The sequence below is a fragment of the Borostomias antarcticus genome (assembly GCF_949987555.1).
Source record: "Borostomias antarcticus genome assembly, chromosome: 1".
NCBI lineage: Eukaryota > Metazoa > Chordata > Actinopteri > Stomiiformes > Stomiidae > Borostomias > Borostomias antarcticus.
In genome coordinates, this window is record NC_140234.1 from 33,839,471 (window position 1) to 33,864,295 (window position 24,825).

Here is a 24,825-nt window from a genome sequence, read left to right on the forward strand (position 1 = left end):
AAGAAAATTGCTTCAACTATGTCCCTGTTTCTGCTTTGGTCATACATGCTCTGAACCCCCTAAAGTGAAAAAAAGTCGCACTCAAAGCCAGGAGACTACACTTACTACAAGCAAGCAATACCAAAATGTCTGTGGAAGCTATGATGTACTACATCAAGCTCACAAAATGTATCAGTTTCTCTCCTGTTGGCCTGCTCCACTCTCTCCCTCTCTTTGTCTGCCTGTCTCAACCATTTGATGTTCCTGCATCAGGTTAATGTAAATTACAACACTTTTCAAAGAACACCATAAACAGTTACTCTAAAAATAATGTACAGTCTCAGTACTGGACTTAACCATTACAAAGCTAAATTTAGTAAGGTTTTGTCACAGACTGAACCATTGATTTTTGTTATTTCAAACCACTTATTTGCAGATGCACAAATGCTCATACACTGACATCTCTGTTTAGGCCTACATCAGAAGAAAACATGTCATCACTAAGCCATACTGCTGCTGCCTTCCTGCTCCTAAAAATAGTTTATGGTTGCAGTGATGCATGTCTAAGGTAAAGCATTTAGTCGGTTGGAAGTCAGAGAGATGGGTCCCTGCCACTGAAGTCAGAGCTGAGTAGCTAATATAAACTAGAAAGTACATTTCCTGGAGAAAATGGGAGGTGGGCCCATGCACCCACCGGCGAAGACCGTGCGTCTCTAGCCCACTCGGGCTGAATTGTGGGGTCCGTGGCGTAGACAGTGGCGTGGTGGCGAGACTCCGCCCCCTCAGGTCAGAGCCGGTTGGGGACAGTGTACCCCTCTCCGGGCCACCTACCCGCCCCGCGGCCAGTGAAGACTGTGTCTCTAGCTCACTCAGGGGCTGAGTTGTGGGGCCCATGGCATGGATAGTGGCGTGGTGGTGAGACTCCGCCCCCTCAGGTCAGAGCCGGTTGGGGGCAGTGCAATGACCTCCGGGCAATCTCCATGCACCCACCAGCGAAGACCGTGTGTCTCTAGGCCACTCAGGGGCTGAATTGTGGGGCCTGTGGCGTGGTGGCGAGACTCCGCCCCCTCAGATCAGAGCCAGTCGGGGACAGTGTACCCCTCTCTGGGCCACCTACCTGATTCCACCGGTGAAGACCGTGTGTCTCTAGCTCACTCAAAGGCTGAGTTGAGGGGTCCGAGGCGTGGTTAGTGGCGTGATGGCGAAACACGCCCCTTCATGTCATAGCAGGTCAGGGACAGTGTACCCCTCTCCGGGCTACCCACCTGCCCTCACCAGTGAAGACTGTGTGTGACGAGACTAATCCCAGATTGTTTAGAATACTAAGGTGTGTGTGTGTGTGTGTGTGTGTGTGTGTGTGTGTGTGTGTACGTGCGTGCGTGCGTGCGTGGCACGTGGTGGCTGTTTTTTTCCTTAAGTCTACAATCATCTCCACTGTCTTGAGAGCCTTGAGCTCCAGATTGTTAAGAGTTACATCTAATCTGTATCATTCATCTGAAGGTAGAAATATAATGCTACAGTAGTCATAGAAGGGTGTCTGTACCTTTAAGAGAGGCTGCACATGCACCCGAATTCAAATCACAACTGACACTCTGAACATTCCATCAATTGTTTGCATGGGAAAGCATGACCAGCTTCAGACAGCTCCAGCTCAAAAAAATATTAATGTTTTAGCTGTCTAAATGGCTTAGATGTTTACATCATAGGAATCCTGGGAACCAGCTGAACATCTTGAGATATAATGTCCATTTAGCTTAAAAACTGTAGGAGTGGTGACAGGTTAGAAAACAGGTATGAATTCAGAATGAGCAACTCAAAAGCTAGAGTGGAGTGCCATTAGTTTGAATGGTGAGCATGGTCGTCAAACAAATGGTCATAACGCAAATCTCTTTAAGATACCTTCAAGCTCTCTCCTGTGAACTGTCACCACAGCAACCACAGCCAGCAGCACAGCTCTACAGCACCAAAGCACAGAACACACAGAATTCGCTGACTCACTCGCCATACACTTCAATGGGGAGCGCAGTTGCCGAACAAATCGTCATACAGCGAAAACTAAGTCACACAGCTTAGATACTTACATTGTACGAATCAGCACAGTTGTGTGAACATTTAGATATATAATATGTGTATAAGCTGTTAAAACTGTAGGCATAGCGACAAGTTAGAAAGAGTAAAAATGCAAGATTAGCAGCTCAAAAGCTAGAGTGCAGCGCCATACAGTACGTTTCAATGGGGAGCACAGTTGCCGAACAAATCGTCATACAGAGAAAACTATAAGTCACACAGCTTAGATACTTACATTGTATGAATCAGCACAGTTGTGTGAACATTTTAATATATAATGTGTGTGAGCTGTCAAAACTGTTGGAGTGCCAGCAGTTTACAAAATGTGTGAATATTTTCAAAGCAACAGCTGCCACCACCCTAAAATCATAGATACTGAACATTCCACCAGTAGTTTCAATGGCACAAAAAATACTATTAAAAGTTAAATTATTAAAAAACTACAAAAAATATCAAAAATCTGAATAAGTCTGGGAAACAGCTAAACATCATGAACATTTTAAAGTTTGAATGATGTTTCTAGCACAAAGTATAAAGAAGTAGTTAAGGGGAGACACGGTAGGTGAAAACATCGTTTTTCAACGCCCTGGTCAAATTAGAGATTTTGTGCTAGTTTGCTTCCATAACATGTCTTCTTTCATACTAGTGGAAATAAAACATCAAAAATACGCATTTAGATGTTTATTTTACTTCATTTAGTCTGTTTGCGTCTGTAGATTCTTCCTAAAATCACCAAAAGTTAGCATTTTTTCGCAACGAACCAGAGCGCGGCCGTCTTTTGGATCCGCTCATGTGATATATCGATAGATAGATCTCTCTCTCAAGCCTGATGTTATCGCAACCAAACCTGATAGTTTCATTTGTATCAGCAACCAATCGTGGAAATACAAAGGCGGGTTTGATGCTAAACGTGAAATCTCATTGGCTGTTGTTGATTTCTGAGAACGTGATTGGTTCAGCGCGTCATGTGACACGTTTCCATTTCCTGATATCTAATCCAAACAATGCCGTCTGTAAAGCGTTCTAAACGTAATAAGCAACAACGACAACAGTGTTTGCCCGCAAGGTTGAACAGAAAACAAGAGAAACTAAATGGAAAGGTTTACATTTATGAGATATAAAGTGCCTATTCGCGCAAGTTGTCATTAGCCGGTGCTAGCATGTCCAGTGAGCAGCAGGGAGATGGGGCTGGCGTTAGCATGTCCAGTGAGCAGCAGAGAGATGCGGCGCGTTTGAATGAGCTGATAACTGGGTTGATTTGTCCGAATTGTGCAGGAACTGGTCTTAAAATTAACATAGATCCTCAGAATAGTGGGTTATGTAGTACCTTGCTCTTAGAGTGCAGTCTTTGTGAGAAATGGCTATCGCAAAAGTGTCAACAACTAGGAATGATGTTGCATTTGATGTCAATGTGAGGATGGTCCTCTTAGCGCACGAGTTAGGGTTGGGGTATGCAGCTCTCCAAAAGATTAGTAAAGTGTTAGGGATCCCAGGGCTTCATCTGAAAACGTATCAGAAACATGACAGAGAGGGTGACAGGTAGGCTATTGAAACGTGTTCCCTCTTTCTCTCTCTCTCTCTCTCTCTCTCTCTCTCTCTCTAGCCAATATCAGAAGCCTATACATATGCACAGTAGTCTCCCTCTCTCTACCTGTGGCATTTCTACATGCATCCATAAACTGACCAAATAAACTGTTTTAATTTCAGTTGCTGAAATAGAGAGAGGTCTGGAGTCCTTGCACAGAAGCAGAGAGCAGATTAGGCAGGCAGATGTGGACCCAGAGGTAGGTAAGCTGACTGCCAATAAATGCAAAATGTTACAAAAGTATTACAGTTATTGAGAATTATTACAATAATTCTCAATAACCAGCGTTCAGTGGACAACATGAAGGCGGCAATATGGGGTAGTCCGCTTCACTGATGACAACCCCATGCGCACCAGGAACATATTGTGGCTTTAGGACAGTTTTATGGACTTCAGCTGAGTGGGATCTACAAACCAGCTGCTTAGAATAGTTTTGTAGACTGCAGCTGAGTGGGATCTACAAACCAGCTGCCTAGAACAGTTTTGTAGATAGCTAGTGTGGTGCCATCTGAGGAGTGACTCTGTAGACCTATGACGGCGTAGCCTGATGTCTCCTATGGTGTTGCTTTTGACGATGGTTATATCACTTGTTTGTTTGGCAATCTATATTTAGCTTCTATTGGTGTTTACCCTGCATTGTTTACCACATCTTGTCCTGTGTATTTATGAATCAGCTTACTCTTCATGTTCATTCATTCATTCATGTTTTCTCCATGTAAAACGCTTAAAAAAACACAAAAAGCTAGATAATCTGTTTTCTCATGCATGTCCTCGTCAAATGTGTCCATGATCTTTGTCCATGATCTGTTTAACAAAATAATACAAGCTTTCTAAAAGGGAATGTTCTCTTCCCTACTAACATTGTCTCGTCTCTAGTCTCGTCTTACTAACATCCCACTCGTGGGCTGTACCTTGACGTGGTGAGTGGGCTTCCAACTAAACAGGTCTTACTTCTCTATACAAAATGTCTACTCCTGGACTATTCTGAATCCACAACATGCTGTGTTATTCAGTTTTCTGTTTCTATGTGTTTTCAGATGTTGTGTAATGTTGTTACTAATGATGTGATTGGATATTGTGTTTGTAAATATTGGTTTACAATGCAAATGTATGGTTTTTTATAATACATATAATATTTTCAAAGCCCGTTTTCTCAAAATGAGTTTCTCATCTTAGGGACATCAAAACCACCACTTGAGTAGCACCTACATACACCTAACTTTCCAGTTTTGTTCCAATCCATATTCTGAGAGTTTGTCCAAGGGGGATTTTTAAAATTTCATTCATAGCCTGATTTATATAGCAGTTTATCCCTAAAACATGGCGAAAATTGGTCTTTTAATGACTGTTGACAGTATTTTCTGATTTCTGAAGTGAAGAAAAGAGATATCAAAAATCCCCCTTGGACAAAGTTTGAATAGGGATAATGTGAACAAAATGAAACAAGAATTTTGAATCTGGCTTGAACCAGTTAAAAAAATTGATTTCCTGAAATTATGCACATTAGCGCATATTTAGCGCATATAATGCCTAATTTGCATATTTATCCATAAGATTTCAGAAAAATTGTAATACAAAAAAGATGCTCCTTAATGTACCTAACAAACTTGGGGAGTTTGATGGTGATACCTATTAAGGATTTTTTTTTTTCCTATTCACCTGGGGTGTCTCCCCTTAAGGGCCAAAAAAACTGGGGAGAACTAAAAGTAAGAAAGAAAGAAAGAAATAGCCTAGTGGGAATACAAGTTGGGCTAGCTTCTACAAGCTAGCCCACCTAACAAGTCGTTTTTATAACTATTTAGCCATATTTGCTAGCCAACCAGCTTGGCTTTTATAGATGTACAGTAGTCAGGCTAAAACTCAGCCAGTCAAAAGTTCTGATTCAAACCTCATTTGTTGATTTAATCATATCCATTGTTTAATTTCATGAGGTTTGCAATTTTACCCACATTACAGAGACTAATTACCTCCTCCAAACCGTCCTCTAATTCAAAGCTGGTGGGGGTTACTGCTCTACAAAAGACAAATTAAAGTTAAACTAAAGTGAAAGTGAACAGCTGGTCGGTAGCAGTGTTGCGCTTTCCAAAATAAAAGTTTTAAATACACAGTTTTCTCTCCACCCACACCGCAGTGTAATTTTTGGGTGGAACAAATCCAACTGTTTTCAATATTGAGCAGGACATGTCCCACCCATCCTCCGCTGACTATAGCTGGCCCGCCAGGTAAATCCAGCAAGACCAGCTTATGACCAGCTACGGCTCATAGCTGGTTCTAGCTGGATTTTGACAGAAGGGTATGACAGCGCCATTGTGAGGTCATTGTGTCACACATTTACCAAATTTCGCTGAAAGTTTTTAGATTTCAACACCCTAAAGGGAGACATGCACCAGATATGTATGTGTGAAATTATAGGTTTTGCCAAATGTTCTACTTTCTGCAAAGTCCATCATGGTAGACATTATGGGTCCAAATGGCAAATGTGTTCCTCCTGGGGAAGTGTAACATTGCACTGGCCAACCCATTGTCACACAAATGCCGTCACTGCACACCACAAAATTGCCAAACCCGGCGGTGACAAGAAATGCAGTTTGCAACAGACAAAACTAGCAATTTTCCAGCACTAGGGCATAATGAAAATAGGGCCCAGTGTTCAACTTGTAAATACATTATCTAATACTTGTCATAGATTCCCATATGCGGTGACTGAAGCCTTAGCTTGACGCTCCTCTATTCCCTTTCATCATCAAAATCAAAGAATCCACAGGACAACTCGGTAAAAATTCGAACTGTTTAGTTAAAGAAAAATGATCCATACAATATCCTTCCGTAAATGTTGAATTGCAATACCAATTCCATCGAAAGAGAAAAGGATAAAGACAGAGAGAGAGGTCTAAAAACTGTCTGGCTCCACTCTCTCTGCATGCCTAACTACAGGCCTGACTAAAACCATAAACTCCTAACATTTTCCCGCGAGAGTAGGCCTATACAAAGATAAATCAAAGTGTGCAGTTACTAGATAACATCCAAAATAATATGAATTACTAGATCCCAAATAATAACCTATTCCTGGCAATTACAAATATAACACAAGAGCTCAGATGCATATTACATTACTGTAAATATGAACTTCAATCAATCTGTAAATACTGTAAATATTCTTTGCTATTCTAAATCTAATCTAATCAATTAACCATGTAAACCATTGTTGTAATGTCTATTAAATGAACTTAAATGATTGCCTGCTAGTGAACCAAATATCTAAACTCTGCATTTAGGGTCTTACACTTGTACTGTGGCAATATAAAAAAGAGGCAGAGGTGTGGAATTTAATCTTGAGGATTTTATATTATGATTTTTTATTTCAACATGGCAACATCAATAAAATGTATGTGCTACTAATTGCTACATATTGAAGTACTCTGACATATTTCCCAATATCAGATTGGACTTGTGCCAAAAATACAATAAAGCTAAATCCATGTGTTGTAAAACAGACATAAAAAATCGATAAGTGCTAGTTTTTAGATTGGAGTGGAACAAAGTTAATCACAGCTGACATTGCTTATTGATGTTGAATCATTCTCCAAAGACATGAGCCGTGTTGCACATACTGAGGGAAATAATCCCAGTGATCTGAGGGATGAAGTTACAAAAACAGTGTTAAAGCCAGGATCACACCCAGTACTGCTTATCGCTTCCTTGACTTAACACAGACTAAACAAACCTTGTGTTAAATACAAGTTACTCTCATTCCAGATCTCTCTGGTGTTACGTCACAGAATTTAACCCCCAAAAGAGTGGCTGGAGTACAGCTACAGTACAAGAAGAGGAGTATAGCCTAATGCTCAGTGAAAACTGACTGGTTTGGAAAAGTGAGCTGACTGTTAGCAGAACACCGGTTCATCCTGATCCTTCAAACCCAATCATAACAGATTCCTCTAATAGCAGGCAGCATAGGGCTACCGGGTAAACAAAGCCCTTCCTGCACAACAGGTTACCCAGGCTGTCCTCAACAGATCTACCGATGCTCAATCATCCACTCCGGGACTCTGCCCAGCCTCTCTCACCCAGCACGGCAGGCCCAGGGTCTCTGTCTGGAACTCTTAACCTCGCTCGGCTCTGACTGTCCTGATGACCTCAATCAAAAGACAATTACCAAGGTGGGGGCAGCAGACAATTACCTCCATCACAGCGAGATTGAGCACACCTGAATGGAGCAAGGCACCTTTCACTGTGAAATTTATGAACGGCTAAATAAAGCTGCTGTGATGAGGAGGCAGGCAGTACCTAGTACTATCGCCTCACAGCAAGAAGGTCTCCGAGCCTTTCTGTGCAGAGTTTGCATGTTCTCCCTGTGTTCGCAAGGGTTTCCCCCATAGAAAAGGACATCGGGATGGGTTAAGAGCAGAGAGAAGTTTAATCAGTGGATGCTCCAGACGTTTTGTGTGTATGTGTGTGTGTGTGTGTGTGTGTGTGTTTCGCCGCCTACACCGTGTCATGTGCCGCCTCTCACCGTGTGATAAATAAAGATGTTTGTTGTTGTTGCATGAATTGTGGGGCTCAAATCCACACAGTACAATGCCTGAGTAGGCATTAACATGTTTATTCTGCATCACCCAGGGATTGAACTCAGAACCTCACCAAGGGGGTATTCCAGAAAGCGGGTTTAGTGAAAACTCTGAGTTTGCTAACCCAGCGATTTAATTGAATTGAATCTCAGGGTTAGAAAACTCATTTTCATTAAACCTGCATTTGCTGGCTGATTGCTCATTCCGCTCAGGTGTGCAGGAACACACATTCCCACAGCCTGAGGGATCAATGGAGCTGTTAGTAGTTCAGGGGTGGCCCATCCAGGTTTGAAATATCCTTGATTGAACCCACAGTGCATCAAAATGTTTTAATAAAACATTTACATATATGCAGCTACTGCAAATTATCATTCAATAAATCTGATCATGAAAAAAAAAGAAATTTTCATAATTCTGAATTCTATTCTCATTCAAGCTGTTTTGACATTATTCTGAATTATATCCTCATTCAAGCTGACTGAATTCAACTTGGCACACAGAATTTTCCCTCGTGGCTAGCTCATAACAGGCTCATATTGCAGAAGTTACATACTGCATTTTAACCTCTAGCTTAATCAAACTAGTACTGTATCCAGTGACGTTCTGTGGCATGCATGTACTGTGTCAAAGTTAATAACAAGATACCATACACTGGCATGCAGAGATTAAAAAAGCATATCACTGGAAGGCAAATTAGTTTTTAATTATAAACAGTTTCTGGGACTGCCCCATTCATCCGTTTCTCCCGAATGATGTGCCCTAGTCAAGCAATTCTCTTGAAATGACCAGGGTGTCAAGTCATTTTGATATCGGTGTCACAGACGAAGCTGGAGTGGGAATTACATTGACCTGAGCCAGAAACAGCTGCCAGGGGCGCGCGCGCACACGCACGCACACACACACGCACACACACACACCATCAAGAGCCTGCATGTGAGAGGTAGCATTAAAAATTATTAATCTCACCATTTTACCGCTTTATATTTTCAAACTTACCTTGAGCTCTGCTCGTTACAAACAACTATGAAATAAATCATATTTGAAAAGGCAGAGAATATGCAAACACTAGATAATTTTCCAACCTTAAAATTGCACAAGTAAATTAAACTGGAGGTAATTTCATGTAGGGTCTGATGAACTGAATAATATATACTGTAGGGCTTCTAAATATAATATGAATTACTCAGACAGCAAGTGTGGATGGATGTGCCAGTAGTCATCATCTTCATTTGAGGACATTCTGGAATAGTGAAGGATGTCAGTGATTCTGATTCTGGTGTGAACAGAATTGTAGAAGATAATAACATCTCCAAGTCTGGGTGTACATACTGTATGTGGTTGTGCGGCAGACTGGCCGACAGTGACAGCTGAGTAGAAATGTTCTAACCAGCTTGGCTGCTAACCATGTATTATGAAGATCAAGGTATAGCCTGGGGGTTCTGCATGGGTGTAGTGATGACTAAAGTGGGTATAATCTGACTAAAGAAGTGGGTATACTGTAGCAAAAATGTTACCGTCTTTACATTAGTAGTGTTTAAAGAAGTGGGTATACTGTAGCAGAAATGTTACCGTCTTTACATTAGTAGTGTTTAAAGAAGTGGGTATACTGTGCGTCCATGGATAAAGAAGTGGATATACTCCGTATACTCTCCACTACATCACTGGGGTGCTGAGAACAGTGTGTTGAAATAGCTACAATGACGGCCTCTGTCTTAGAAAACTGACAAAATATAATTTCCATGCCAAAATGTAATGACTAACTTATTTCAATGAACCTAGCGGAGTTTAGTCTTATACTATGAATAGGAAAGGAATGAAAGGAACAACCCCCTCCTACCTCCAGGCCATGGTCAAAACCTACACCCCCTCCCGCCGCTACGCTCTGCTACCTCCAGGCCATGGTCAAACCCTACACCCCCTCCCGACCGCTACGCTCTGCTACCTTGGGGCAACCGGTTGCCCCGTCACTCCGAGGCCCCTGCGGTCGGTCGACACGGTCACAGCTCTTCTCTGTCCTGGCCCCGCAGTGGTGGAACGAACTGCCAACTGACGTCAGGACAGCAGAGTCGCTGCCCATCTTTCATCACAGGATCAAAACTCATCTCTTCAAGAAGTATTACAACAATCCCCCCTCTTAAGCACCTATTGTATTTTAGATTGCTGTTCTTGCACTTTGCCTTCAGCACTAGATTATGCTCTTAGTCACTTGTTTTAGAAAGAAGATGCACTTGAGTTCTGGCAAGTAGTAGTACATTGGCTTTTCCTGCGTTAAATGCAATTACTGTTAGTAGCTTTGGATAAAAGTGTCTGCTAAATGACTGTGATGTAATGTAATGAATAAAATCACAAGTGGTACAAAAATAGACATTTGACAGTTTGATCTTGCTTTGCATGAACACACCAACGCCGGTGTCATGAATCACAACCATCAATTCAGTAATCATGGCATTAATTACTGTACATCTCCTCACCATAACCATCTGCCATACCAGACGTCCCCCTGACACAGCATGGTGGCATCTGCACCTTCCTGCCTCTCCTACACATTCCCCTAGCCTGGCATCGCCATCCCCATCACTTGAGCTCACATTCTATTTCACTCCACCCATTCAAAGTGATTTCCACCCAGCCAAATATTGGTCGAGACAATCACAACCATTTCTCTAATATGGGGCGGGTTTGATACAATAACTGTACCCACTTGATACAATGTCAAACCCACGTTTCGTTGCTGATTGGTTGTAGGTCTATCCAATTGCGTCCAGAGGCCTTTTGTTCCACGACCGATGATAACACCCCTTGGAAATCGAAAGTAAACGCAGGATTTCCAGACCCTTCTCATTTTTTGTGAATTGGGTAGGACTGGCAAAGCCAGGCAAACAATCCCCAGCCTCCTCTCTGTGTTTCTCCACGGTGAAGATATCCTCAGCATTAAGTAAGCCCCCTGGTAAGCCCCCTGGTAAACCCTCCCATCTCCCACCAGAAGGACTACACTGTCCAGCCCCCTCTGTCTGGACGTGGTGATATGGTGTTCGCTGGTGATGGCTTGCCATGCCATGTTTTCATTTAGTTTTTTTATCTGCTATGGAGACGGGATATATGGCTAAACAGCTCAGACGTCGTCTGGCCCAAGTCATCTAAACTAAATAAAGATACGTATTGAGCTGTTGAATAAATGAATAACTGGCATCAATGAAACTTTATCCAGGCACCAGTATAAACTTTCTCTTGAGAGTGAAAATCCATACTCTGAGAACAAGCCTGATTTGATTGCTTCAGGGCACATTGAGCTTTTACATCATGATGGTAACAGAATACAGATATGGTTCTATTTTCATTTGTCTCGAACAGGATAATGTTCAATATTGAGGTTGATTCTCGACAACAATTAAGTCTATACAGTAAAAGGCATTTAACAGGGCGAGGCTGAGGACCACGGAAGTAGAGGCCTGTCCTCCCTCTGTCAACACTGTCAATGGTCTGTGATATGGTGAAGACTGCCTATTTTAGCCATGACTCCCCTGCTATCGATTGGGCAATGGATATGAGAATGTAGCTATGGCTTCTCACAGGGGTATTGATTTTAGTTCAAGCTGACAACAAAATGATGAAGAGCATAGGGGGTGATGAACCTGTTTCTGACGGGGTGCTTGTATCAGTGGTTTGAGATAACAGATTAATCCTGCAGTGGTACTTATCATCTCATGGTCCACTGCTCGGAGCCTAATAATGCAAATGCCAAATGATACAGCCATTCTATAAACTGGGAAAAACAGATCAACTCCAGACAATGTTATCATAGCTAAGGCATCATCAGTATGAGCACATACTGTAGTTTCCTGTAACTCACTTCAGACATTCAGACATCAGTTGATGCTGTACAGTACATCCACACAGATAACAGATCCATGGGATGATTTTTGGTCCAGCATGTAGCTATTACATTTCAGCATGGCCTCTCTAATGGTGGTCTGAAACGAGTTTGCATTGATGAGGAAGTTTCCATTACAGGCTCCGTGTGGACCATGGTAATGGGTTACTAGCAACAGCAGTGGGAACAGTGTCTGTCCTGCCAACTTATTTATTTATACCTTCCTCCAAGGAATACGGGGCACAGCAGATGGCAGAAATGAAAGGATAACTGGTGCTATTAACCTCCAAATGCAAAGATGCCAACCCTGCCTTCTCAAATAGCACTGTGCTCCTGTAGTCACTGAAGATGCGTCTGTCCCCAAGGGAGACGACAGTGGCAGCATTCACTGTTAGATGTGGGAGTATCTGATTGGATTGTAAAACAGACTGATAAGGATGAGAACAATCAAAAGTTGTACTTGCTGGGGAATCAGTATTATCATTAAATCAAAACATCCATATAGAATGAGACACTTTTTGTTGCTTAATTAAAACTTCAGAGTTTGTGTCAATTAAAAGAAGGCCTGGCATTCCACAGGATTCGTACATTCTTTTGTACTCTGTGAAGAATGACAGCTTGACATGCATTCATAACACCAGACATGACAGCAGACATGCCCCAGTATGTCTCAAGATGTTCATCACGGAATTTCTTCATATGTTATGATAACTAACAATCATTATGGAATGATTACTTTCCTTACTAACCTTTGTGGCCACGTTATTCACTCTTACCCATGCCCTACATTCATGTTCCTATTGAGATGTAAACCTATGTATTGCATCTTAAAGAGCACATCAATAAATACATACATTGATTAATACTAACAAACATCTAGACAAAGCTTGTGTTATCATTCTCCTGTGCTGCAGACTGAATTGCTGTTATCAAAAATGAATAGGGCCCTCTGATTTCTGTGATGTGGAAAATGCGGACAGAATCATGGAATTTGGTAATAAAAATGGAATCAACTGTAAAATGTGGAATATTGCAAAATTTTCCATAATTTGTCTGAAACTGAAAAACAAAACAAAATCAAAAGTAGGCCAATCAGCTTAAAGGGACTGTGTCTAACCCTGAAAGGCCCACAATATAACAGTGTGTGTTTAACATACACTGAACCACAGATCATGGTGAACCACAGATCATGGTGAATTATGTCCATAGAATCTGTTACAGAAGTAACTTAGATTATTTCATAATTGTACAATTACACGCGAGTAGGCCTAGAGAAAAAAATGTCACTTTGAGAAATATGTCGAAGAGGACGTCTTGAGATGGCCAGTCGTAAAAAAAACAACTAGAAGATTCGACCCTAGGCCCTAAATTCAGAGCAGAGCAACATCCAAATCACTATTATTAGTCAGGTGATAAGGTGTAGGCAGTGCACTGATAAGCTGTAGGTAATGCACTTTGATCATCACATTAAGCCACTGACACAAAATTGTTTCTTTCCATTTTAGGAATATTGCTAAACTCCGGTCTATGGTGTCCCAAGCGGAGCTAGAAATGATTATTCATGCTTTTGTAACTTCTCGTTTGGACTAATGTAATTCCCTTTTCACCTGCCTCAGCAAGGCATCCCTGGACCGTCTAAATGGTCCAAAACGCTGCTGCAAGGCTGCCGACTAGGTCCAGAAAGTCCTGTCACATTACTCCCATCCTAGCCTCCTTACACTGGCTCCCTATCAGTTTTGGGATACAGTTTAAGGTACTTGTCATCACTTTTAGAGCTCTGCATGGTCTGGCACCTGCATACAGTACATCTGTGACAGCTCCACCCCTACATCACAAGCAGGTCTCTCAGGTCATCTTACCGTGGCCTGTTGGTTGTCCCCCGCTCAAGGCTAAAGACTATAGGTGACCGAGCCTTCAACATTGTGGCTCCTAGGCTGTGGAATGCCTTTCCATTAGACCTATGTTTGTGGCCTCTGTTGATGCTTAAAACTCAGCTAAAGACTAATCTATTCAGACTAGCCTTTGTCTAGCCTCCTGTGTTGTTTTATGTGTTTCTTTATCCTTGCTGTGTCCTTGTTTTTTGTGTTTTGTGCTTTTTGCTATTTTTTTTATTTACTGATGTTTTGTGAATCACTTTGTGATCCCTGTCTGTGAAAGGTGCTATATGAATAAAATTTACTTACTTACTCTTTTGCAAATTCTAATGGAAAACACATCTAAGGAATTTCTTTGTGGATACTGCATCTTGCATCATAGAATCAAATGGGGAAAAAGACTGTCGAACACACATTCCATCCTCTCAAGCACTCAAGCCACCTCACATACAGTAGCAGAATGGTAAGGAGAAGACAGACTTTTCTGAGACAGGTAGATAAGTGCGACCTGCAGTGAAGGGTGTCACACATGTTTGGCTGCTAAAAGGATTAGAGAGCACAAGAGGACCATGAGACTCTCAAAAGCCATTTCATTTCTTTTGAAGACTTTTCATTTTGTGTCCAGCCATAACATACATCAGCGGGGGGAAAATCTAGTTAAAGTGTGACACTGACATTTATCATCAATGCTATGGATAACCTTGAGCAAACATGAAATGGTCTGAGAAAATAGAATCTAGCCTATATTTACTTCTGATTTTGAATGACTTCCTTACTTGAATAACAAAAACGGATAAAATGTAAACATGTCCGCGTGAGTCTGAATAAGTTATTTGAAAGTCTCAAGAAACCACACAGGTACTTGATATTCTTCTCACAACCAAGTACTGCTACCTGTTTGTTTCCCAGAGAAATGATAGACGGCTAGAAAAAAAACAGCACCCTCTCCTTGACTGCAATGTCAACAATCTCAAACTAGAGATGGATGCTGAACGTCTTAACTAATGTGTACAGAGGTTGAGGCCAGTCACAATCTATCAAGTCCTGCTTCTTTGAAGCAGAACACAGTCCACACCACTCAGACCCACTTGACCTTCATTTCAACATCATGTCAGTGTTGTTGCTATACCCCATGCATGATTATTGTTTTGCTTTTTTTCCAGACACTGTATTGATTGTCTGTAAGAATCATGATAGTTCTGCATACGGTAACATACTGGGTTACATGCTGCTGTATATCACTGAAACACAAAAGACCTCCCTCCCTTCGCTGGTGAAATGTTTGCTTAAATCAACCTTGTAGTTTCAACTATCCATCATTCATTCATTAATTTATTGCATGCTATTAACAAACTGTGCTTTAATTTTCTGTTGTGTGAAACTGTGAATAAAAAAACAACAACAAAAAAACAACTAGTCCTACTGCAAAATCCAAAACCTTTGCACACTATTGTTCAACGTGTGAAGCTTGCTGGGGTTTCACCTACAGTATAGTGCTCTATTCACAGGAAATAATAGGATGCAGATTTTATGCACATCACAAGAGTGCTGCTTAAAATGTGCTGTTGAAAATTGAGATTTAATGACTATGATCTGGTATATGAGGCCCGATTCTTATATCTCTTGAGCTTAAGTCAGCCCAATTAACACCTCTGCTCATACATGAGTCATCAACTGCAGACACTGGAATTACAGCCCACGCTCGATTTTTATCAATGCCTCTTACTTCCCCTCTCCAGGCTCGCAGGCTAGAGAATAGAGAGCAGTGATGTTTGAAGAAATGCAGGTGCTCAGTAGTGGAGTAGTACTGCAGACGGCTTGATGATCGCTGACCAACAGGTCAAGTTTTTATTTCAAACCTTTATTTATACACGTGAAGCACTGAGGTTTCCCTCATTTACAGTGATGAAGTCACGTCATAGGACGTTTAACAGGCGGCATGTCCATGATATGGTACTGTATGTTAAACATTTTAAATATATAGGTCTATTACAGTACATACAGTATATAAACATATACATACATATAGGTACAGTGCATCCGGAAAGTACTCACCGCCCTTCACTTTTTTATCCCCACACAGCATGATGCTGCCACCACCATGCTTCACCATAGGGACGGTATTAGTCAGGTGATTAGCAGTGCCTGGTTTCCTCCAGATGTGACGCTTGACATTCTGGCCAAAGAGTTAAGTCTTGGCTTCCTCAGGCAAAATAATTGTATTTCTCATGGTCTGAGAGTCATTTAGGTGCCTTTTAGCAAACTCCAAGAGGGCTGTCATGTGCCTTTTACTGAGGACAGGATTCCGTCTGGCCACTCTACCATAAAGACCCGATTGATGGAGTGCTGCAGAAACGTGTTAGGGTTGGGTGGTGGAGATGGGACCCAAAATGCAGACGGCAGGCAGGCAACATAGGTTTTAATTCCAAATAGGCAAAATAAACAGGGGGGAGGAACACCAGGGAGAAACGCACAAACATTGACAATGAACCGACAGAGAACAAAGGAAACAGGAGGGCATATATACTCTGGGAGAACAATCAAGGAACAACGTACAGGTGTGCAACAAGACATAACGAGATACAGGTGCAGACAATCACCCAGACAAGGACATGGATATGGATATATCAGGGAGGCTAATCGCCAGCTGGAGTCCAGATATTATGTGAAACTCTCGAAAAATCCTCTAACAGAGATGTCTCTACAATTTCACAATATCTTACAAGATGCTAGAGACAAGAATTGGATTAGTGAGGATGAATTCAAATTTCAATCGGTCGAGCACCCTAAATTGGCTGCATTTTATTTAATGCCCAAAATACATAAACAGCCTTTTGATAATCCTCTGGGCCAACCCATTATATCTGGTAATGGTACTTTAACAGAACCAGCCTCTAAGTACATTGATTCTTTTATTAAACCTTCCGTTAAGGAACTTCCTTCTTTTATTGAGGATACGACTGATGTGCTCAACTGCCTTACCACCCTTTCTAATCGACAATCACATTACTTGGTCACTATGGATGTGGAATGTTTATATACTAATATTGACCATGAGGAATGTCTCGTTGCACTTGAGCATTTTCTCTCCAATAGGGCTGAGGCTAGACCTCCTACTGAGTTTCTATTACAACTAACCAGATGGGTTATACATAATAATGTATTTATGTTCATGGATGGGATATATAAACAACTAACTTGGGTTCCTATGGGCTCCTGTTTTTCCCCTAATTATGCATGTTTGTATTTGGGGTACTGGGAAAAGATGCATGTCTTGAATCCTATTAATCCTTGGTATCAATGCATTACCTGGTATGGGTGCTACATTGATGATTTATGTATTGTTTTTGACGGGAGATGACTGATGTGGGAGGATTACTGATAAGGGTTAACACAACCACAGATGGGTAGGAGGAACCAACTAATAGATGAGTGGTTGTGTCAAAAAGCCCATCTGTCAGGACCTTATACCCACAATGTCACCTGACTTCTCCTGTTTGGCTGAGGGGGGATATGTTGTCATGGTTACAGCCTGAGATAGTCCCTACTCTCCAGGTTGCTGATGTGGATGGTACTCTGTAGCGCTATGTGCCCTTTCCGGATCCCAAGCCCCTGATGAATAAAGGCAGATGTATTGTAAACGGCTGGGATTGATCTAATACAGGGATAACAGGACATAGACAAATACCCGACACAAAGAAGGTGCAGAGACAAGAGGTGTGATGTTGGCTAGAGTACCCTGGAGTCAGAGTAGCATCAAAGCGGTGAATATGCAGTTTAATCCACCCCCGAGGTGAGGAGGTCATGAGACAAACTGCGCCCTGCCTGCAGGCTTGCCTGGAGCGAGTTTTGAATAGATCCAGAGTTTGTCACGAACAGCAAGCTGCAACTAGGAGTAGTTGCAGACCCCAACAACAGGTACAGGAGTAGTACTAACCTCAGCACTAGTCCGTCCCCCCCGCCCCCCAGGGAAGAGAGCAGACAGAGGCGTGGGAGCCGGCGGCATCTTGAAAGCTTGTATAGCGCATTTCATACACAGAGGCGACACAGTGAGCATTTTCAAGGGGAGGGAAGAAAAAAAACAGGGCCGAAATAGAGCTATAAAAAATATAAATATTTTTTTTATATTTAAATATAAATATAAAAAAATGTCCTTGACCTCTCTTAACAACATGATGGAGCAAGATCCTGGAAAATGTGCCTGTTTGTGTAGACCAGTGGTTTTCTTTTTTCTTTGTGCCCAAGGCACACCAAAGAGCAAGCCAGAATCCCAAGGCACCCCGGTCTTAATATCCAAGGCTGCTTTCTCTGCTCCTCCTCGGGTGGAGGAAATTCAGTGAGCAATTTGTTATGGAGTTCAGAGGTGTTTTGACAGGTTTTTGAACCTTTTTGGATTTTGTTGAACATTTTTCTTGGAAGCCAAAAGAGTGGTGATATTTGTCTTTTTTTGCCAGTGTGATATTGATATTCCTTTCCTTTTGATGCCTTTCAATTATCACTGAGATTCATTTAAAAGTAGGCTTCCTTGTTCCTTTTTTCAGTAACATCACACTGCACTTACATGGACTCAGTTTCAACAGTTTGTTGAAAATGGATGATATGCAGCGTGTTACTGTTGAAACTGAGTCCACAGAAGTGCAGTGTGATGTTGCTGAAAAAGACAAGAAACAAGAAAGCCTACGCTTCAATTAATCTCAAAGATAATTAAAAGGTTTCAAAAGGAAATGAATATCAATATCACACAGGCAATTAAATGAAATACAGAAATCCCCACTCTTTTGGCTTCAAATGAAAATGTCGTTCAACCCAATCTAAAAAGGATCAAAAACCTGTCAAAACGAGCTCTGAACTCCATAACACATTGCTCACTGAAATTCCTCCACCCGAGGAGGAGCAGAGAAAGCAGCCTCTCTGTTGCAGGGATATGAACACAGGTGTACCTTGAGATTTGAACATTTTGAAAACCACTGGTGTTGTGGATTAAAATGAGGTGTAAGCAAGTTAATCTACTGCTTTAAATTGTCCATTTGATGTATCTAATTAGCCTGTGTTTGTCTGCCAGGAGAGGACGACATGAGTGGTTGATTTTTGTGCATGGCTTTAAGCCAGCGCACCTAGTATAGCGTTTGTCCGGTTATCACTCCCTCCCTCCGTTACTCCGGACAATGTTGGCCTGCATTTCTCTATTGGCACCACAAGAGGCAGTAGTCCCAGCACACCAAAATCAAGGACACCAAAACCAACCCCGCCGATCTCCACTGCACAAGTAGAGTAGTGGTGAGAGCATTCAATTTCCACCTGGGAGACTGGGGTTCAAGACCCGGTGGGGATGACTTTATGGGACTATACCCCAAACCTCCACATGTTTTGAAAATGGTGTTTATCCACATATATGGAAAATTGCAAAGGTTACCCCGCTGCCAAAAAACAGTAGGGAGACCTTTGCTGGTCCGAATAGTAGGCCTGTGAGTATACTACCTGTATTAAGTAGTGATGGAGAAAGTTATGTGTAAGCAATTCAATGTTACCTTGAAGTAAATAACATCAACACTGAGTGTCAGCATGCATATAGGGCTGGCTATTCCACGAGCACAGCACTAACATTGCTAAATGATAACTGGCTAAAATATATTGACACAAAGTCAATGGTTGGTGCTGTGCTCCTGGACTTTAGCGCAGAATTTGATATAATAGATCGTGTTATTAATAAAGAAGCTATTAGCATATACATTTGAAGATGGTGCTATTAAATTAAATATATTTTTGTAATAGGCAACAATGTGTACAATTTTAATGGCACAATCTCAGACTTGGTGACCCTTCAATGTGGTGTCCCCCAGGGGAGTTGCCTAGGCCCGTTACTGTGCTCAATTTATGTTAACGATTTACCTCATGTACAGTAGCGTTTATAGCTTATATGCCACCCTGGGTGAACCCCCCGCTACGGCGCCCCCCAGTTTCGTTTTGTAAACATGAAATGAACGGGCTTTCCGATTGTGAATAATAGACTGTCGGCAAGTTGTTGAGCGGGGGAGGGGGCTGGCTGACAGGCAATTCTGATTGTCGTGCGATTTGTTGACGGGGGGGGGGGGGTTTGTTTACTTTTTGCGGAGTTCGTCGCCCCCTGCGAGATGCCGCCCTGGACTGGGAACTGTTACTAAAAAGTGCATGCATGGAAATCTACGCGGATGACACTACAATGTACGTCTCCGGAGAGAATGCTGTGTTAGTGAATAAATTATATCAAGAGGAGGTAATATTAGTCTCTAATTGGGTTAGTGAGAATAGGCTGAAGCTGAAAGTTTTAAAAACAAAGAGTATCATGCTCGGCTCTAGATATATGGTAAGATCAAATCCTGAACTGCATCTTGTTGTACAGGATATTATTATTGAGCAATGAGTAGGTTAGAGAGACCAAATTATTGGGTGTGATTATTTATGAAAAACTGTCTTGGTCGTCACATATTAATAAAGTGGTGTCTAAAATGAGTAGAAATATTTCAATGATAAGAAGGGCTGCACATCTGTTGTCTAGCTCAGCAGTTAAACTTGTAATGCAATCTCTAGTACTTTCCTGTCTCGACTATTTCCCAACAATATGGTCTAGTGCCTCAAAACAAGACTCCAGATCACACAGAACAGAGCGGCATGACTTGCTCTCCGCTGCTCTGGGAGAAGTAGTGTAGAGAGGATGCATGGTGCGCTGTCTTGGATGACAGTAGATCAAAGACTGGCCTATAGTCTTGTGACATTTCTGTTTAATATTTATCATGTTGGAAAACCTAATAATCTGTTGTTACAGCTACAACTTACTAATGCTCGACATGGCTATGCCACTAGAAATGCCTTGAGTGTTCACTTTACTCTACCTCTACCAAGAACTGATGCACTTAAGAGAACTGTATGTATAGAGCAGTGGCATACTGGAATAAGCTCCCACCGCATATAACCAAGATAGAAAAGAAATGGAGATTCAAAAAGAAATTAAAAGAGGCCATTATTTGTAAAGTTAGGTTTAATTAGCAAATTGACGTTTTGGAACTGTAATACTCTGTAATACCCTTGTATAAATGTGTTGAATGAGTTGTACTTATTGATGTTTGTTGTAAGAATAGAAACACTGAGTTTTATTATTATTTTTCTTTGGTTTTCTGTATTTAAAAAAAATATATATATTTTAATAATTTAATACTTAAATTTCACTGTACGATGTTTGATTGTTATGTACTGTATGAGTGTCTGGACCCCAGGAAGAATAGTCTTCACCTCAGGTGAAGACTAATGGGGATCCATAATAAACATAAACATAGACATGTTCATCCTTTCACTCCAACCTTTACCCCTTGCTTTATAGGTCAGACCTTGTCCCAACCCCAACCCTCATTCTAACCCCAACCCACACTAGGGACTGGAAGGAGGACAAGGGAGACCGGAGTTCCAGACCCGGTGGGGATGACTTTAAACCTCCACATGTTCATCCTTTCACTCCAACCTTTACCCCTTGCCTTATAGGTCAGATCCTATTCTAACCCCAACCCACACTAGGGACTGGAAGAAGGACACCAAAACCAACCCGCCGAGCCGATCTCCACTGCACAAGTAGAGTAGTGGTCAGAGCATTGGACTCCCACCCGGGAGAACGAGGTTCAAGACCAGGTGGGGATAACTTTGTTATCATCAATGTAACTGCTTTAGCCACTAGAGGGTTTTACGGTGGTGCAAGCGGACAGGGGACAGCAGAGCGGTAAGAAAATGGGAGGTTTAGCCGTATTTGTTAATGACAAATGGTGTAACCCCGGACAACTAGCTGTGAAGGAGAGCATCTGTACTCCTGATATTGAGCTGCTGGCAATAGGATAAGGGCTGGGTATCGATTTGAATTTCAAGAATCGATTCGATTCCGATTCACAAGGTTCAGAATCGATTATCACGATTTGATTCGATTCAATATTGATTCGGTTAGTGATACTAAAACGCTAATTTTTTTTTTAGCTGTAACCTTAATTACATGACTGCCAAGTTATGCAACACATCAATACTAGGGCTGGGTATCGATACTGATTTACAAAAATGAATGATTATTCACTATTCATTCCTTCATTTATTCATTCATTCATTAAATAAAAGATTGATTTTGGGATTCATGAATCGATTCGGAATCTTTTGATTCGGAATCGATTCAGAATCGATGAATCGTTTTTTTAAACCCAGCACTAAATAGGATTAAGACCATACCATCTCCCTCGCAAATCCTCACACGCCATTGCCATTCTTGTTTACATACCACCATCGGCAGTGGCTGCACGTGCCTGTGACGTTATCCACTCCACAGTCGCAGGTCTGCAAATAACCCCCCAGCACCAATGACGATATCCTGGAGGTAGGAGGGAGCTGTTCCTTTCATTGCCCTGTAGACTAGTGCCAGAGTTTTAACCCTTAGGAGTCAGCTTTTTGCCAGATTGCTGCTATTCAATCACGCCGGCATGATCAGGGACTCTGGATGTGTGCTGTTCACGGAGGACTATGGGGACAACATTGAAGGTCTCTTCTATTGTAGTATACACTACATTAGGTTCTGTAACGAGTGCATTGTACTCACCAAAAAGGTCCATTGCTTTCCCAACAATAAACCATGGATAACGGTAACTCAGGCTATATATCCGGGCACACCTCCAGGATCCACGTCACCGTTTCGTCATCCACGACCGTCAGGCCACGCATTCCGTTGGGTGTCCGATATATCTGACAGTCCTGGATGACGTGGTCTGCAGTTTGTTCCCCAGCCCCACACTTGCACGCCACACAGGATGCCAAGCCCCATCTGTGCATCGATGAGCGGAAGCGTCCGACGCTGGTCCGGAGGCAATAAAGCCTCACCCACGCCGGTCTGGGTAAGTCCAACCCGGTACGGGAAGGACTGGCGGCCGGGATAAAATCACGGAGTCTGGAGGTGGTCGCCTCCCACTCTGCACGCCAGGTGTAGTCGGCCAATCCTGCCTCCTGATTTTAAGATCTCTGCATTGCTGCAGGAGATCCCGTGTGGCAGGCACACAAGGGTGTCTCGACTTGAGACGCCAGAGACGCTCCACTGTTGCAGCGAGACTGTTGTGGAGCAGGTGGTTAGGCTCCGCGGCCCGGCAGGCGAGACGTGCTGTGGTTCCTGCGCGGCAGAGGCCAGCGGGCTGGATGCCTGCAAGGTTGGGAAGTTTGTCCACAGGAGTGGGACGCAGGCATCCTGTCACGATGTGCAAGGCTTTGTTGATAGGCAGATCAGCCTCGGCTGATACTGATGAATTTACAGCAATGCTCATGAATGTGTACTGTAAAAACAAAATTGGAAAAATAAAATTGGAAATAAATATATACAAAATAAAAAGCTGAAGAGGGAGTTCAGGAAGGCCAAGAACAGCTACAGGGAGAGGCTGGAGGGCAAACTGGAGCAAAACAGTGCCAGTGCAGTGTGGGGGAAGTCTATCAGGTTAAGCTGTGGGGGAAGACAAGGACGGGCTAATGAGCTAAACCAGTATTTCAAAAGGCTTGACTCACTTCCCACCCCCACCCTCACCCCTGTTAGCTCATAGGACAGCACAATGCCCCCGCCCCCTTTCCGCTTCACCCCAGAACCAGTCTGTTCATCACAATGAGCCAGGTGAGAGGAGAGCTTCTCAAGCTCCCAGCACCTATTCAACCTCTCTCTAAGCCTGAAGAAGGTGGAAGACCTCCTGCATTGTCAATGACTGCAGGCCAGTGGCACTGATGTCATGTCATGAAGGTCTTCGAGAGACTGGTTCTGCAGCGCCTTAGGCCCATGGTGAGTGACTTCCTGGACTTCCTTCCAGTTCACGTACCAGGCCTGAATCAACATTGACGATGCCATCATCTACCTACTCAAAAGAGTTTACTCACACCTGATGAGGCCAGGAAGCACAATGAGAATCATGTTTTTTTTCCAGTGCATTCAACATCATCCTGCCCCTCCAGCTCGCAGAAATACTCCCAGCCATGCAGGTAGACCATAGCATGGTGGCCTGGATTATGGACTACCTCAACGGCAGGCCACAGTATGTCTGTCTGCAGGGCTGCCTGTCTGATGTGGTGATGAGCAACACTGGTGCCACCTAAGGAACAGTACTGTTACCTATCCTGTTCACCCTCTACACCTCCGACTTCAGCCACAACTCTTGAGCATGCCACCTCCAGGAGTTCTCGGACAATTCCTCTATCAGGAGAAGTCATAGAGGAGGAGTACAAGGATGTGGTTGGGAGATTCATTAGATGGTGTGAGGAGAACAAGCTCCAACTCAACATCGGCAAGACCAAGGAGCTGGTGGTAGACTTCAGAAGGAACAAAACCCTATTACCATCCAGGCAAAGGAAATTGTAGATTGTTAGTTTGTTTGTATGTATTAGGGCTGCCCTCTAAAAGTCGATGAATCAAATCATCAGTTGGGGACCCTTAAGTCGACTGAGATTCTTGAAGTCGAGCAGTCATTTTTTTGCTCCACTGTCAAGATGCACTGGTGGGCTAAGACAACTCACCTGCCTTGTGATTTATATAGGACAGGCCAATCATTTATTTTCGACCAAGGCTATTACTATAGCTATTTGTTTCCCAGTAAAAGGAGACTTAAGACTGATATAGCGGAGGGAAGAAGGCAGTGAATGCTACTGTAGGCTATGGGAAACACTGCATAAAAGCATGGAGGCATCAGAAGTAGATGGATAATGTGGGCTAGATGATTCATTTTTAGCAAGGAAAACAGGCATCTTTTATTGTGCTGCCTCCGAGTTTGAGTTAGTTTGACATCTGTCTTGACTCCCGCGGTCTCCCCTCAGCCTAACGTTAGACATATGGGGGATAAAAAGGAGGAACAAATGTTG